Raw genomic sequence first — 15,000 nt, 5'->3', positions numbered from 1 at the left:
TCCCAGGCCACAGCAATCAACTAAACCGTGACATATTTCTTTAATCATTCAGAAAGTTTAGACCACTTGAAACATACATTGCATTACATTACGTCATTTGGCAGATGCTTTTATCCAAAGTGACTTACAATAACAACATACAAAATGTTGCATATTTTAAGTATATATTGTAAGTTTTGTAAAACTTTGAATTGTTTAGATTGCAGAAACCTTATGTTCTGCACGAGAGCACTGTGCATTTTCTGAGCATCAGCAATGAAAAATAAAATCTTTCTTTCTAAGCCTCAGTGAATAGGACTTTTTCCTGTTTCTGCAATATGTGAAAGCTATGAAAGAACAAAGGACAAGCTTCACTAGAAATGATTCGAGAATGACTCTTCTAATCTTATAGTAGACTAGGTTTCTATAGGTGAAAAGGATAGAGCATGCTTGTTACAGCACACACACACTTTCCTCTGACTGTATGAAGGTACTGTGTGTGTGTGTGTGTGTGTGTGTGTGTGTATAGGTACACACACACTTTCCTCTGACTGTATGAAGGACATTTTCACTGATCAATGGACTGCATTTATATAGCGCTTTTATCCAAAGCGCTTTACAATGTGCCTACATTCACCCATTCACACACCGAGGGCGGCCAGCCGCCACGCAGGGTGCTGGCACGGCCATCAGGAGCATTTTGGGGTTCAGTGTCTTGCCCAAGGACACTTTGACATGCGGACTGGAGGAGCCGGGGATCGAACCACCGACCTCCTGGTTAGTGGACGACGCGCTCTACCTCCTGAGCCACAGCCGCCCCTGATCAACAGTTGGAAACATACAAACAGTCCCTGCTGTTGTATGGGAGAAGTGACGAGCTCTCAAGGACATTCTGTCCTGCGTGACAGACGCTCCGATTTACCACTGGATAAATAGGAGATCGATTGGCAGATGGCTGGATGAATGCATCAATTATTTAATGAAAAAGTCAACCAGTTCAAATTCACTCTAGCCGTCTTAGTGAGGAAGTTAACTTTGTAAACGGAGGGGAATGTCCTCCGCTGGGAAGGTATAGCAGCTGAAAACTAGACGTATACACTAGGGCTGTTGAAACGAATTTTGATATTCGAATATTATTCGAATTTAATAATTATGAACGAAATTCGATTATTATTATTTTTTTTAAACGAATATTTTTTTTTTTTAGAACACTAGAACAGTGACAAGTTCTGACAACATTCTTGAAGAAAAGAGTGTTAACTGAAGTTGACTGTTGAAGCTGCTATACTGATGTAAACCTACCTGTAGCTCTTAAAATGTATGTTCATTCATTGTTAACTGAAGTTGACTGTTGAAGCTGCTATACTGAATGTAAACCTGTAGCTCTTAAGTGCAATACGTGACTGATTTTTTTTTGTTCATGGCTCATTGTTGTTTTGGCAAAGTTTACTTATTTGTTTATTGATAAGGAGCTCAAACAAAGGCTGTGTCTTTTTTTTATTATCAATTATTTTATTTTAGCATTTCAGACAGCACCAATACATCACTGATGAATATTAACTAAGCTCTGGTTATCTGACCTATTTTCTAATGCAATGAATGTATGTACATTGTACAAGGAACATGTTTTCTTAAATAAACATCATTGCTGGACTATTTGTGATAAGCCTAATATTATTTTGAATATTCATCCACCATTCACTTTTCCATCTACATTTGGTAAAATGCTTAGAAAAAGTTTTACTTGGTCAAACCCAAAGATTCAGCTATATTTAGAATCAGAACATAACATAAGAGAAGACAACAATTCACTCAGACCAAATTTTTTTTTTTTTTTTTTTTTTAATTCAATTAAAAATTAATTAAAATATTCGAATATAATTCGAATATTAAAATGTATAAAGCACTGAAATTCGAATTTGATTATAGAGGGAGATTGACAGCCCTAGTATACACTCGGACGATGGATGAAATGAATCCAAAAGGGATAAGCGAATATTATGGCTTGTATGAACATTCCAATTTCTAAATGGGTTGAGATTGTAAATTTGCAGGAACTTGATAACTGAAGAGGTTGGTATGCACACGTGCACAGTGCACACTCAGACCTCTTTCACACTGGACCAGGTTTGCTGGTTGACCCTGCGTTACATTACAAGATCAGGGTGAAGACTCACTGGTCAAACTGCTCTGCTTGCTGTGAAAGTTCAGTCCTTATTACCCCATCTTGTGGCACCACAATTCCTTGGTTTGGCTTTTCAGGCACATGGGGGGAAAAGGCTCTATATAAGGGTGGTGTTTGGGAGGTTTAGGCATTGTAGGGCCATGTTATAATTTCTGCAATGCAGGAAAAAACAGATGGAATCCTGGAATTTGGTAATAACAATTTAACTGTAAAACATGGAATATTGCATCATTTTCCATCATTTAACTGAAATTGATAAAAGTAGGCCTATTGATCATAATCAAAAGTAAATGGTAAGTGGACTGCATTTTATTCAAAGCGCTTTACAATGTGCCTGTGATGTCATGTCATTGCAAATCGTCCTGGTCAGGGGATGACAGCCCAAACACACCAGGCGTGTGTCCAACGCTGAAGCAACAGCCTCTCGGAGGTTCATTTAGGCGTCCTTGTTAACAGGGGGAGACCGATCACACCAGTCGCTGCGCATTGTCACGCTGAAGCGACGCGTCACGCAGCGAGAGTTTCAGTGTCTGGTCTATTTTTCACGCGAGCCGTGAGCAGTACGCGAGCAGCTAGGCATGGAGTCAATATAAGTCGTGAGACTCGTGACCAGTGTGGGGCAAAACACAGTGCTTCTGGTGTGAATGGCAAGGCTCCTGCTCGATGCTTGCGTGACACGCTGCTTCTGAGATGGTTTTGGTGTGAAGCAAGCGTTGGGGATGTTTCAATGTCATTTGCAAATCCTCCCCTTGTTTGTTTAACAGGGAGGGGCTTGTGTCACTGCTGTGGAGTACAGTTTGTCAGCTCTTGGCAGGGGGGCAGCAGCAGTTGCCTGCCCCTGCCTGTTCCCAAGCTGATATAGATGTGATGTGTGCAAACTTCACAAGAATAATGATGTGGTGGCCGTTGGGACAAGGGTCTTCTCCTGCATGGGATGAGCCCGCCTCACACAGCATACCGTATTGTCATCTCCCCATGGTGTGTAGGAAAGGCCTATCAGCCACATTAAGGGTAACCTTGAAGAACAGAATGAATCTGGGATTGATTATGGTGCCTGGCTGTGGGGTTAAGTGCTCTGACTCGGGGACGATTGGTAGTTTGGGGCTTGATTAGTTTGGAGATTATATGGACCACTAAAGAGGCTGATGAGGCTGACTCATAGAAAAAGTTGGAGAGGCTGAGAGCTGCCGTTAAAGTATAATTATCATCTGTGTGTGTGTGTGTGTGTGTGTGTGTGTGTGTGTGTGTGTGTGTGTGTGTGTGTGTGTGTGTGTGTGTGTGTCTGTCTGTCTTACTCCCACCCACGTTTTTGAACAGTTTGTGTGTTGTCTCATCCAATGTTCTCTTCCTATCTGTGTCTAACTCCTACATGTCTTTCCTACTTCTCTTTATAATCACACCCAGCCTTCCTGTTGGGGTCTGTACCTTATGGCTTGAGTTTGAAAGCTCTTCCTGTGGTGTGAGTGATGACACTGTTTCAATGGGATACACTCAAAAAGGCTTGGTTGTCAAGCTAAAACATATGAATATATAATGTTATATATATATATAGTCTTGCAGAAATGGCAGTTTTAATGCTGCGTTATTTGCCCGGGTAACCTCAAAATGACAATAATGCCAAATTTTGTCAAACTGCTTTTCATAACTTTCATAACTTTCTGTGTTTGTTTAGGAGAGGAGAGTGGTGAGGAGAGTTCCAGCAAGTCTGAACACTGAGCAGGTGAGGATGGATTTAGACTTTTAATTTTGCATTTTCTTCTCTTCTCAAATCTTCTCTTCTCCTTATATCATAATTGTATCTGCTTAAACCAGCTCCTTCTCTGTTTCTATCATTTGCCTAATCTTTGATTTTCCTTAATTCTTCTTCTCTTCTCGTTAAATCATCTCATCTTCTTATCCCATTTTCTCTTCTGAACCCTCAGGAGGAACTTTTTTAAAGTTTCAAAAGAGGAGCCCAAGACTCCTCTTTGTCTCTGTCTCCCTCCTCTGTCTCTCCCACATTATAAAGGGAAAAGAGCAGAGGGTCACATTATATTACTGTACTTTTTTACTTTTTTGGTATATTCTCTGCCTTGCCCTTCTGTAACTCGTATAAATCCTCATAAAGCCAGTTCATTTATCTATGTTGCTGTGTCAACAAAACAACAGCGCAGGGCTGTTACCTATTTGAACCTATAATAATACACACGTTATCTCCTTAACACACACACACACACACACACACACACACACACACACACACACACACACACACACACACATACACACACACACACACACACAGAGAGATGGGCAGTAGTTTAAATACATGTATTTAAAATACGTATTTAAAATACTTTTTTGTATTTTGTAATTTGTATTTGGCTGAACTGAGAAAAATAAGATGTAATTTGGATCAAAATTCTTTCAGACCTTGTATTTTATGTATTTTAAATATATAAAATACATGTTTTATTCTATGTCCTTTTATTCCCAAATTGACACATTTTAAACATTGACAGGTTTAAACTGTGGGAGGCGGGGGGGGGGGGTGCAATTTGATATGTCACTTCTACTCCCCCTCTGATTGGCTTATACCCTCAGAACAAACTCAACCACAAGGGCCCTCTGCCCTCATAGGGCAGAGGGACTTCCCTCTGCCCCCCCTTCCAGACCATTTTCGATAAAAAAGCAGTGAATCTGGCTCTTAAAATTTTGGACGACCCCACCCACATTCTACATCTTGATTATGAGCTACTACCTTCCGGAAGGCGCTTCAGAGCCTGTAGCTTTAAGAGTAACCACTACAAGCGCTCCTTCCTCCCAACATCTATAGCCTTATTAAATAAACTGCCTGTCCTCCCACTAGGGGGCAGAGCTCTGTCCTCTGTGAGGTCAGAGCCCGGCTACTCAGGAACCCTCCATTAAGAGCCTGACGACCCAAGAAACTTTTTTCGTCTGTTTTTGGTAAAAAAAAATCCTGTTTGGTGAAAAAGATGCATCGAAAATCGTGATTAATCGTAATCGTTTAATAATCGAATCGTAGCACCCTTAATCGTAATCGAATCGAATCGTGAGGTGCCTAAGGTGGCACACCCCTAGTAAATCGGTGGTATTTATTGCCATAGTAAATTTCACTTTTTGTGTGTGTGTGTGGGGGGGGGGGGGCACTTCAAGTCTGGGTCACCTTGGGGCATCACACTGTGTTAATCCGGCCCTGATGAATAGCGCATCTGAAATAGCTAGTCAGCGACTAACAAATCAACACAAGATAGCAGCGTACATATCAATAAGGATAGAACAATAGCCATCAAGAAAAGCACAGCAGCTCACAGTATGAATGAATGAACTGCCCCTAATCAGACACACAGACTGGTGCTCATTTTCCAACATGACTACAAAACTCCATAACAAAGAGAAGCCCCCCCAGGAGAAAAAAATTCTACATTTTAAAGTAAAATGCATCATTTTGGTACATTTGAGAGCAAAATGAACAGGCTAGCTCTATGAAAAACTACACCCACCACATTAATATCCTCTTATGTGCTGTGGCTGTACAATGATGAAAAACAATTGTCTCCCTATATATTCTTCATACATGTCACTTTATGGTAGAATGCTGCTTGCTTAAAGGAACACTGACTATTTTCAACCAGCTTTGTATGAGATTTGCGACTTAGACAGCAGCACCACTTGCCCAGAAACACTTTCTCTGGTGCTGTCCATGGTGGCAGACAGGGATGGAGAGAGAGATAGGTTCCCTATAGGGCAGTGATTATCAAGCTTTTTCATATTAAGGAGTAAGCCCCCTAGTCCACATCAGGGCAACAGACCCCCATTTGATTAGATGTTGTCATAGCCACTAGCTCCATTTTACAGTGATGTACAGTAAGTCTAGCTAGCAACAGTCCAAGTTTGATACAGCACTTGACACAATGCGTAGCCTACACAGCCAATAAGGCAGTCAGACACATTCACACCAGCACACGCAGACATGAGCATGGCACCCCAGCCAAAACACACAGCACATTAAGCAACGCAGTCTTAACAAAGCCATGTATATATCAAATATCAATCGCATGTCCTACCAGATCAGAAGCAGACAGTCACATCAGTGCGCTGTTCTCAATGATGCAGTCCAATGAAAAATAAAGTATCTCCTTTGTGATGGCCATCAACATAAAGGCTTTATAAATATAAAGGCACGTTAGACTAACGTTACGGTAACGTTACGGTACGGTGGCGCAGTGGTAAGCGCTGTCGCCTCACAGTTGGAAGGTCCTGGGTTCGATTCTCGCCTGGGACACTGTGGGCGCTGTGGTTGTGTTCCCCCCCATATCTTCAGTGCCTACTGCCCAGGTGGGTTATCTTGTCGTAAGGGCCTTTCTCTCTGTGTGGAGTTTGCATGTTCTCCCCGTGCTCCCCCAGGGGGTTCCTCCGTATATAACCCCCCCACTAAAAACATGCAGAAGATCAGATCGTCATCGTCATCCGACCAGTGACGACAACATCCGAAGTTGGTCCCCGGGCGCTGTACGAGAAAGCGACCACTGCTCCTGGCCTGCCCCTCGGAGGAAAGGACATGCCTGGATGGGTTAAATGCAGAGGACACTTTTCACCGGCCACCGTCAGCATGAGTGTGTTGTGGCCGCATGCATGTATTGTGGTGTTCGTGTGACAATAAAAGACGGGCTTGTCCGTTACGAGAGTTTTTTTTAAGACCTTTGTTTTATGTCCATTTTACCTGTAGATACTGACGTGCAAGGACATTGTTTGAACTTCCGCTGTGTTTGAGATGGAACAGGCCACTTTGAGCAGAGCAGAGGGGAGGTCCGTCTCTCACACCATGCTATAATCACTTGCCAGTAGGGGGAGAACCCCTCTATAAAAATAGGCCGGCCCAGTGCAGTGCTGGGGGGGTAAAATTGATTAGCCTACATTTCTTTTTCTTTCTGCGGTCCAGTCCGGCCCGTAAGCACACCGGCCCTTATGGCACTGCCAGTCCGGGCCTGCCTAGGAGCGCTGGCTCTGCGGTATTGCCACGAACAGCTGTATTGCGCAGTAAATCTATGTTTTCTTATTTTTTACATCAATTTATTGGGGGGGGACACATTGTATCAGGCTTAAATATTGGGGGGGATTTGTCGTTCTCAATGTACAGTATATTGCCGCTACGGCCTTGGTAAATATAATTGATTAAACCTTGATAATTTAACACGTTCACTGCCATTGACGTATTAAAACGTCAAAAATAATCTAACGGTTGACTGCCAATGACGTATTAATACGTCAAAAAAAAAAACTATTTTTTTTTTTTGACGGTGGGACGTTGATCTAACCCTTTTACGTCTCCTACACCAGAATTGGAGGTATTGAATGTGTATAATCTATTTTACGGACCCACTGAGTGGCGACATGTCTCTCCACAGTAGAAAGAGGCGACCCAAAACTGGAGGGAAAAGCGAGGAAGCCGTTCTCATACTGTAAAATTGATGGCGAAAACGCTTTCACTTTCGCGCTGATGCACAGCGGTGGCAACGGTGGGGGGTTCCAAGAATAGATTGGATGTACACTTTGAAACACGCAGCATAAATATGACCAGAATCGCAAAACCTTCATCAAAGCTCTCAACCAAAACTCCACGAAACAAGCGAGTCCACCCAGACTTCCTCAAACAGCGGCCGCGCAAACAGGCACAGCAGCAGCAGCAACTTCATTGTGACACGCCCGCTGGAGAGCCAGGGAGGCAGGAGGAGAACACACACGGAGGGAGGAGTTGGAAGCAGAGGGGGTTTCCTGCTGTTATGGAGGAAATTACTGTTCAAAACTATTGTTTAGATGTCTGAAGTCTTACTGATGCCAAAAATGAATGGTTAAAGTGACTGTTCTATCGAATTTCACAAAAAGCAGTTTATCTCTGAATAATTTTTCTGACGCTGAAACCATGCTGTATTCAACTGCTAATGCTTACATAACTACTAACTCTACAGACTAACTCTTTTAGACAGAGAAAGCACACATTCTATTAGTTCTTTTGAGATATTGTGTGTTCACAAAATCTTAGCAGAAAAGAATCCTCGGGTCTTGAAAGATGAGCCAGAATCCTCAAAAAAACCCTCTGGCAGAAGCTAACTACAGTAAAAAAAAAAACGTCTGGCAGTGAATGTGTTAATTAAGTTTTTTGACCTCCGTTTAATTTATAAAATACTCCACAATGCTGCCCCTCCACCATTGCAAACCTTTGTAAGAACTAGAGCACTAAGGGCTGCATCGAGAGGGGACTGTAACGTTCCTCTGAGAACGTGGTGGAAATTATATTACTTAGGAAAATTGTTTCCATTAAACCTCTATGGGGTATAATGTCTTTTGTATATGCTCCCTGTCAAATAAACTAATAAACAAACAAACCCTGCACAATAGGTGAGAAAACTGTGCACAGCTCAGCTCTACAAAATGCGTGAATAAATACACTGCTACAAAGCTGACAACCTCCCCGTTTCCATAGCAAGTTCCCCTCAGTGCCATACTCCAGCACTTCATGGTTACGTTCCTGAAAAGTAAGCTTTTGTGGTGGAATAGTTAATGTTGCTGTATTTCTATGTACGCAGCGTGTTAAATAAAGACTATTATGTGACAATTTACTGACGTGATGGATGTGAAGTTGTTTAAAGGGTACCTATACTATGCTTTTGCTGGAGTTCAGTTATTTATATACTGTTATGATGTGATATCTGCTAAACATGGGTCAAAGTTCCAAAACGTGAGGTTAGCATGTAGAAATGCTGCCTGCAAGTCAAAAGCCCTCACAGAAGCTATTAACAGCTGGACTGAGGGAGAAATAGTGTTGAAAAAACTGAAATGGAAGAACTGTGTGAGAGGGTACACAAAGGACAATACTGTCACAGAGGACTAAAGAGACGATTTACCATCTTAAGAAACAGAACATTTCACATTTGAGAAGCTGGAATCAGAGAATTAGGACATTTCTCCTCAAAGAAATGACTCAACATGATTAATAGGTTATCAAAATAGGCAATTAATTTAATGTTTGGCAATGAATCGATTAATTGACTAATCGTTGCAGCTCTTCATCAGTTTTTATAAAAATTTATTTTTATGTATTTTCAAAATACAAAATATGTATTTATATTTCAAATACATTTTTCAGACCAATATTTTGTATTTGCATTTTGATACATTTTTGAGCAAGTATTTGTAATTTGTATCAAAATACTTTTTGATGTATTTTTGCCCATCTGTGCACACACACACACACACACACACACACACGCACACGCACACGCACACACACACACACACACACACACACACACACACACACACACTGTGAAGCTCTGCCTGTCAGAGCGATAAAGAGCATACAGGAAGCCAAGGGCGATAATACAGCAGCAGATACAGGAAGTAGTTCAGCTGTAACAGGAAGTGTGCACATCTTGACCTTCGGCCATTTATTGAGCTGTCCTGATGTTTATCGCCACTGCTGGCTTTCCTCCAATAACAAGCCTGGGATTTATTTAACGTCAGGCAGGAAAGTTGAATATCTTATCTAGCCTTTCCAGTAAGTGGGAAACCATATGGAGTCAGAAAAGTTCAGATCTAAGATCTCGACTTGTGAGCTGCCTGGAACGCAGCATTCCATTTGAAGGCAGCACAACTCCAGGAAATGCATCACAACTGGACTCAGTCCTGAATCTCCTGATTGGCCATCCTCACCAAAGAATGACTGAAATCCGTGCAATCAGGCCAGTTTAAATATAAAAAAGCAATTGTGATTTCTTTATATATAGATGGTTTTCACCAGCTGCAACCCCACAGCACTTCCTTTTTCTCAGCTTCTTCTTCTGTGTTTTATGGCGGTTGGCATCCTTAAATGTTGCATTACCGCCACCTGAATTGTGTTCATAGTGCTAACTATTTACAGTGTCCACTTTCTCAGCTGTTCAGGGGAAAACACTGACATAGCCTACTTCTATTTCTACTTTTGCTATACGTTTAAATGTAAAGATAGGCCTATGCGTGCAATAACGTACTACTGATAGTCAGCTTACTCTGTAACATGTAGCTTTTATTAGCCTCTCAGGCTAGCTCCGGACCAGACAACAATGCTTCCTACCACCCAGTGTGTGCACGTCTTTCCAACAGGAGCCTGTACTACGAAGCTAGTTTAACAGATCCGCGATAAGTCCCTTTGATCTGGTTTGACTGAACAGGATCAAAGCTATCTAGTTAACTGATACTACGACGCTGGTTTTCTACTGTGTAAGTGGACCTGGGATCTGCCTGTGCACGCGCACGTTTTTCGCTCGTGCACAGGCGCGCGTCCACGCGAAAGAGGTGCGCTAGCCAATCACATTATGAACAGCTGAGTTGATCCACGCCCACACCCATTTCCACACCCATTTCCTCATTGAATGAAAAGGCGCAGCCACAGTGGGATCAGAGATTTTAGCGGATATTTAATGTAACCTATGGCAGAATGAAAATCCGCGTTGGATATAGTTGGGGGAAGGACTGTCTAAAGCTGCCGCTTGTATTCACATCAGTCATTTGATTTACTTTGATCAGCGATTTCTGTCTCCTACAGCTTTGTGCGAGTGTAAATGTACATTAAATGTGTAATCTCAGTCTATAAATTTCCACAATCTGTAAGCCTATTTAGACCATAGATTTAGAAAGCATGCTCAATGAATAATGATCTCTATCACTCATTATGTGTGTGTGGTTGCACTGATCGAATAATTCATATATAGGCTATAATAATGATATCCTAATATAAAAGAGAAAACTGCTGGACTGAATTGAGACGATGCGGGCATACTTTTCATTGATAAAAACTAGCCTATTTTTGCTCATATATTGGCATACAGCCTACAGGACACAGTTCCAGCTGAAACATGCAAGAAGCCTGCATATTTAGTATTGGGGCTATCCCATATTTATCCCATCTATATTATATGTATAGGCTTTTCTGGCATGTAGGAGAATATCACCCTCACTCCATTTGAGGCTCCGTTTAGCCTATGATATGCGCTGCGGTGATTAATAGTGATCATATTTCTCCACGCATAATTGAGCTGTTAAGACATAAAGTGGTAAGTAGGCTTAATTTAATTATGTAGCCTACAGAGCCACAAATGTTTTTCTTGTTATATTCTCAGTTGACTGCAATCTATTTTTCATATGGCAATCTTATATGAACGGTGAGTGACTCCAGAGAGCCGATTATATGGGTCTGTCATGGATTTTGATCTTATCCTCTGAAGCTAACCTGGTCGCGACCAGGTTAGCTTTGCAGCGTCAGTTGCCATGGTGATTGAAAGTTAACTTGCTTTGTAGTACGGCTAAACCAGGTTTAAACTCAAACTTACTCGGATAAGGCATTAAACTAGCTTCGTAGTACAGGCTACAGGAGTGGTTGTTATGGCAACTATCAACAACAACAACAACTACTACTAACTACTACAAGACATAGAAGACCGAAATAGGCTACGTTGTCACTTTGTCTGTCGGAGACACGGCCTAACGTTAACATTTAATATGAGCCGAATATCAGCCTGCGCTCAGCTATGTATACAGGAAGTAAACCGGATATTCAGGTGGGTTGTGACGGTTGTTATTGTTGTCAAGTTAAAACCGTCTATATATATATATATATATATATATTTTTTTTTTAACTGGGGCAAGCGCGTTTCAATACCTGAATAACCAGAACCGGAATTCAAATCGCCCGGCAACGCCCCTTTATGCTAATCTTACTGAGCGCTCGCGCTATTATTAGGACCACTATTATCTGGATTTCCTTTGACCATGCCAACAGATTTTCTTGTAAATCGTAAATTTGTAATCTGTCTGGACATCATTATCCTGAGCCATAGTGTATTTGCAAACCACATCATGAAAACTGACTGAAAAAAGAACTTTTTGAAGGTCGATACTGATCACTTTTTGTTTGAAGCTGCTAATATTTTACTTGCTCATGTTATCACACAAACACATTGTGTCTTTACATTTCTATGTGAATGACACCTATTTAAAGTCCTAGAATTGTCCAAAAGAAACTGTTCTTTTCAGTCCCTCAGACGGTTTGAATCTGCAGTCAAATTGGGAACGTCTTTCTTTCTCTATTTCTTAAACCGACGCCACCTAAAGTGTTTATGTTTATTTATGTTTATTTGCACATAGATACATAACATACAGTAATCATTTAAAAAAATAGCTCATTGTGCAGGAGAGGTTGGAAGCCAAAAATGGCTTATAAAGGTACCTCCCCCATATCAATTTCAACAGATATATTTTAAAAAGGAAAACAAATAAAAAGAAAGAACGAAAGAAAGAACAGAAAAAATATTACATAATAGTACGGTTTATAGACTAAACAATAAAATTAACAAAATCTAGAATTAGCAAGGAAATTATACAACAAGTTAGTTAAGTTAAGAAACACAACAAATTAAATAAAATTACAGTAGGGTCCTTTTCAGATGTTTCTTGAATGATGATAATGTAGGTATTGTTTTTAGTGATGGAAGTAAATTGTTCCAAAGAGATGGTCCTCTGTATTTCAATGAGTATTGGTTAAGGGAAGTCCGACAAAACGGAAGATGAAAGTCCTTAGAGTGTCTTGTGGAATATGAATGTATGTCTGAAGAAACTTTAAAAAAATTCTGAAAAACAATATCATGAGATAGGTGTACATATTTATACATGAATACACAAGTCTGATATATGTTATGGATCTGGGCTCTCTGACTGCGGTGTCAGAGAAGAGAACGTTGTCCAGGCTACGCTCCATCATGAGCAATGATTCGCACCCACTCCACGGCGTGCTAGTCAAACACAGGAGTACGTTCAGTGAGAGACTGATTCCACCTAGATGCAATACGGAGAGGCACAGGAAATCATTCCTGCCTGTGGCCATTGGTCTATTTAATGCCTCTCTTAAAAGAGCACCTCGGAGACGCTCAGTCTCCCTGAGACTGAGCCAGCCGATAGGTTAACTGTGCCTGGCTGAGCCACGTGTAACGTATAGGGCAAGCCGACTTAATATAAGTCCTGTGTGCAATAAAGATAATTGGCACGTAAGGTATACTTACTCTACTTATTTGCTTACTTTAGACGTATTCTCCTTATTTTTGCTTCTATCGCATTTACTACTGTTTATTCTATGCTATGTTGTGTTCTTATTCTGCTTATTTTGCTTACTATCGCATTTACTACTCTTTATTTTATGCTATGTGTGTTCTGTGAGCGAGCTACTGTAACTTGTCCCAATTCTTTCTGATTCTGATTCTGATTCTGATTCTGATTCTGATTCTGATTAACATTATAAATTGTCAAAAGTTTGTATTTACTGAAAAGAGGAGCAGATGAGTCACATCTATTAGCAAAACTAATCACTCTTAAAAATTTCTTTTGGATTAAGAAGATCCTATTGAGATACGTGGGACAAGTGGCTGCCCACACAGTATTACAATACATAATATAAGGATAAATTAAGCTGTAATAAAAAATTTAAAGACAAGAATTGTTGATGAAAGAACGAACTCTACTCAAGATACCAATTGACTTCATAGTGTTTTTACAGACAAGTTCAACATGGTATTTCCATGATAATCTTTCATCTACTATGACACCTAAGAACTTGATGTGTGGAACCTGAGTTAATTCAATGTTGTATGAATATTTTAGCTTGTTCTTTTATGTACTTTTTATTTTTGTTGCAAAATATAATCAAATTAGATTTATTTATGTTAAGGGAGAGTTTGTTCTTTCGAAACCATTTAGAAATAGATGACAGCTCTTCATTTGCTTCTCGAATCAGTGTGCTGAAGTGTTTTACAAACGTGGTTAAAACAGTGCAAGCCAGTGACTCAGTATCACAGTTGGATCAAATGTACACTGTTTGATTCAAGGCTTGAAAAGTTTGCCAGCTCTTTTCTAGAGTGCATGAAGTAAGGGCGGGGACACAAAGCTGCTTTTCATTGGTCCTCTGTGTGTGTGACTGCCGCCCTTTTTTAACGAGCTGGATAGATTGCCATCACCCCGGTCTGCAAAGATGGCCTCCCACAGGACGCTGATGTAATGATCAATTCTGTCTCCAAGGCCGTCCTCAGCCCAGCTGCTGTCCATCAGGTCACACCTGATATCAGGCCCATATTGGAAATGGTCAAACTCAAATATACTTTAAATATCAGCACAATATAGAGTGCCTTAAGTCCCGCTCCCTTCCAGGGTCTGCATGGGACATCAAGGACCCTTAAAAAAGAAGGATAAGACATCACTCACGTCACAGCGTTTGAATTTGGCATTGAGGCCACACTTTGGGGCCAGTTCTATTGAAGTGAATGAGGCGGGCAGGTTAAGTCCTGCTACTGTATAAAACATCATGTCTGTGTTGTTTCACCTTGGATTGAAAAATGCCTCCACCAGATTAAAGAAAACACATTAGATGATGTTGACTGATGACCCGTTCAGTCATTAATCATGATGTAGTTTAGCTAAACTAGATCTATTCTGGACCAAACAGGGGCTTGAGTTGAGCTATATGCAGCTGCTGGACAGAGCCATGATCTGTTTGGAGACCAATGATAAGGAAAACAAATGCACACATTTACATTATTATTATTATTATTATTATTATTATTTTTTTTTTTTATCTCTTTAATCTGGTGGAAGCATTTTTCAATCCAAGGTGAAACAACACAGATATGCCCGCCCCATTCACTTCAATACAACTGTCCCCAAAATCTGGCCCCAATGCAAAATTAGAACACTGTGACTTGAGTGATGTCTTCTTTTTTAGGGTCCTCGTGGGACCTCAGGAAGTGAATAAATTT

General features: G+C 40.7%; 1 protein-coding gene across 1 annotated transcript in view; it reads left to right on the top strand.

Moving 5' to 3' along the window:
• LOC310770802 (plexin-B2-like) overlaps positions 1-15,000 on the top strand; it is a 275,234-nt gene that overhangs the window by 77,409 nt on the left and 182,825 nt on the right. Inside the window, exon 2 of the mRNA XM_083663513.1 lies at positions 3,837-3,884. The gene's annotated coding sequence lies outside the window, so the exon portion shown is untranslated. The remainder of the gene's footprint in view (positions 1-3,836; positions 3,885-15,000) is intronic.

This window comes from Poromitra crassiceps (assembly GCF_964638095.1).
Source record: "Poromitra crassiceps genome assembly, contig: HAP1_SCAFFOLD_232, whole genome shotgun sequence".
Lineage (NCBI taxonomy): Eukaryota > Metazoa > Chordata > Actinopteri > Beryciformes > Melamphaidae > Poromitra > Poromitra crassiceps.
This window is presented reverse-complemented; position numbering and strand designations above follow the sequence as displayed.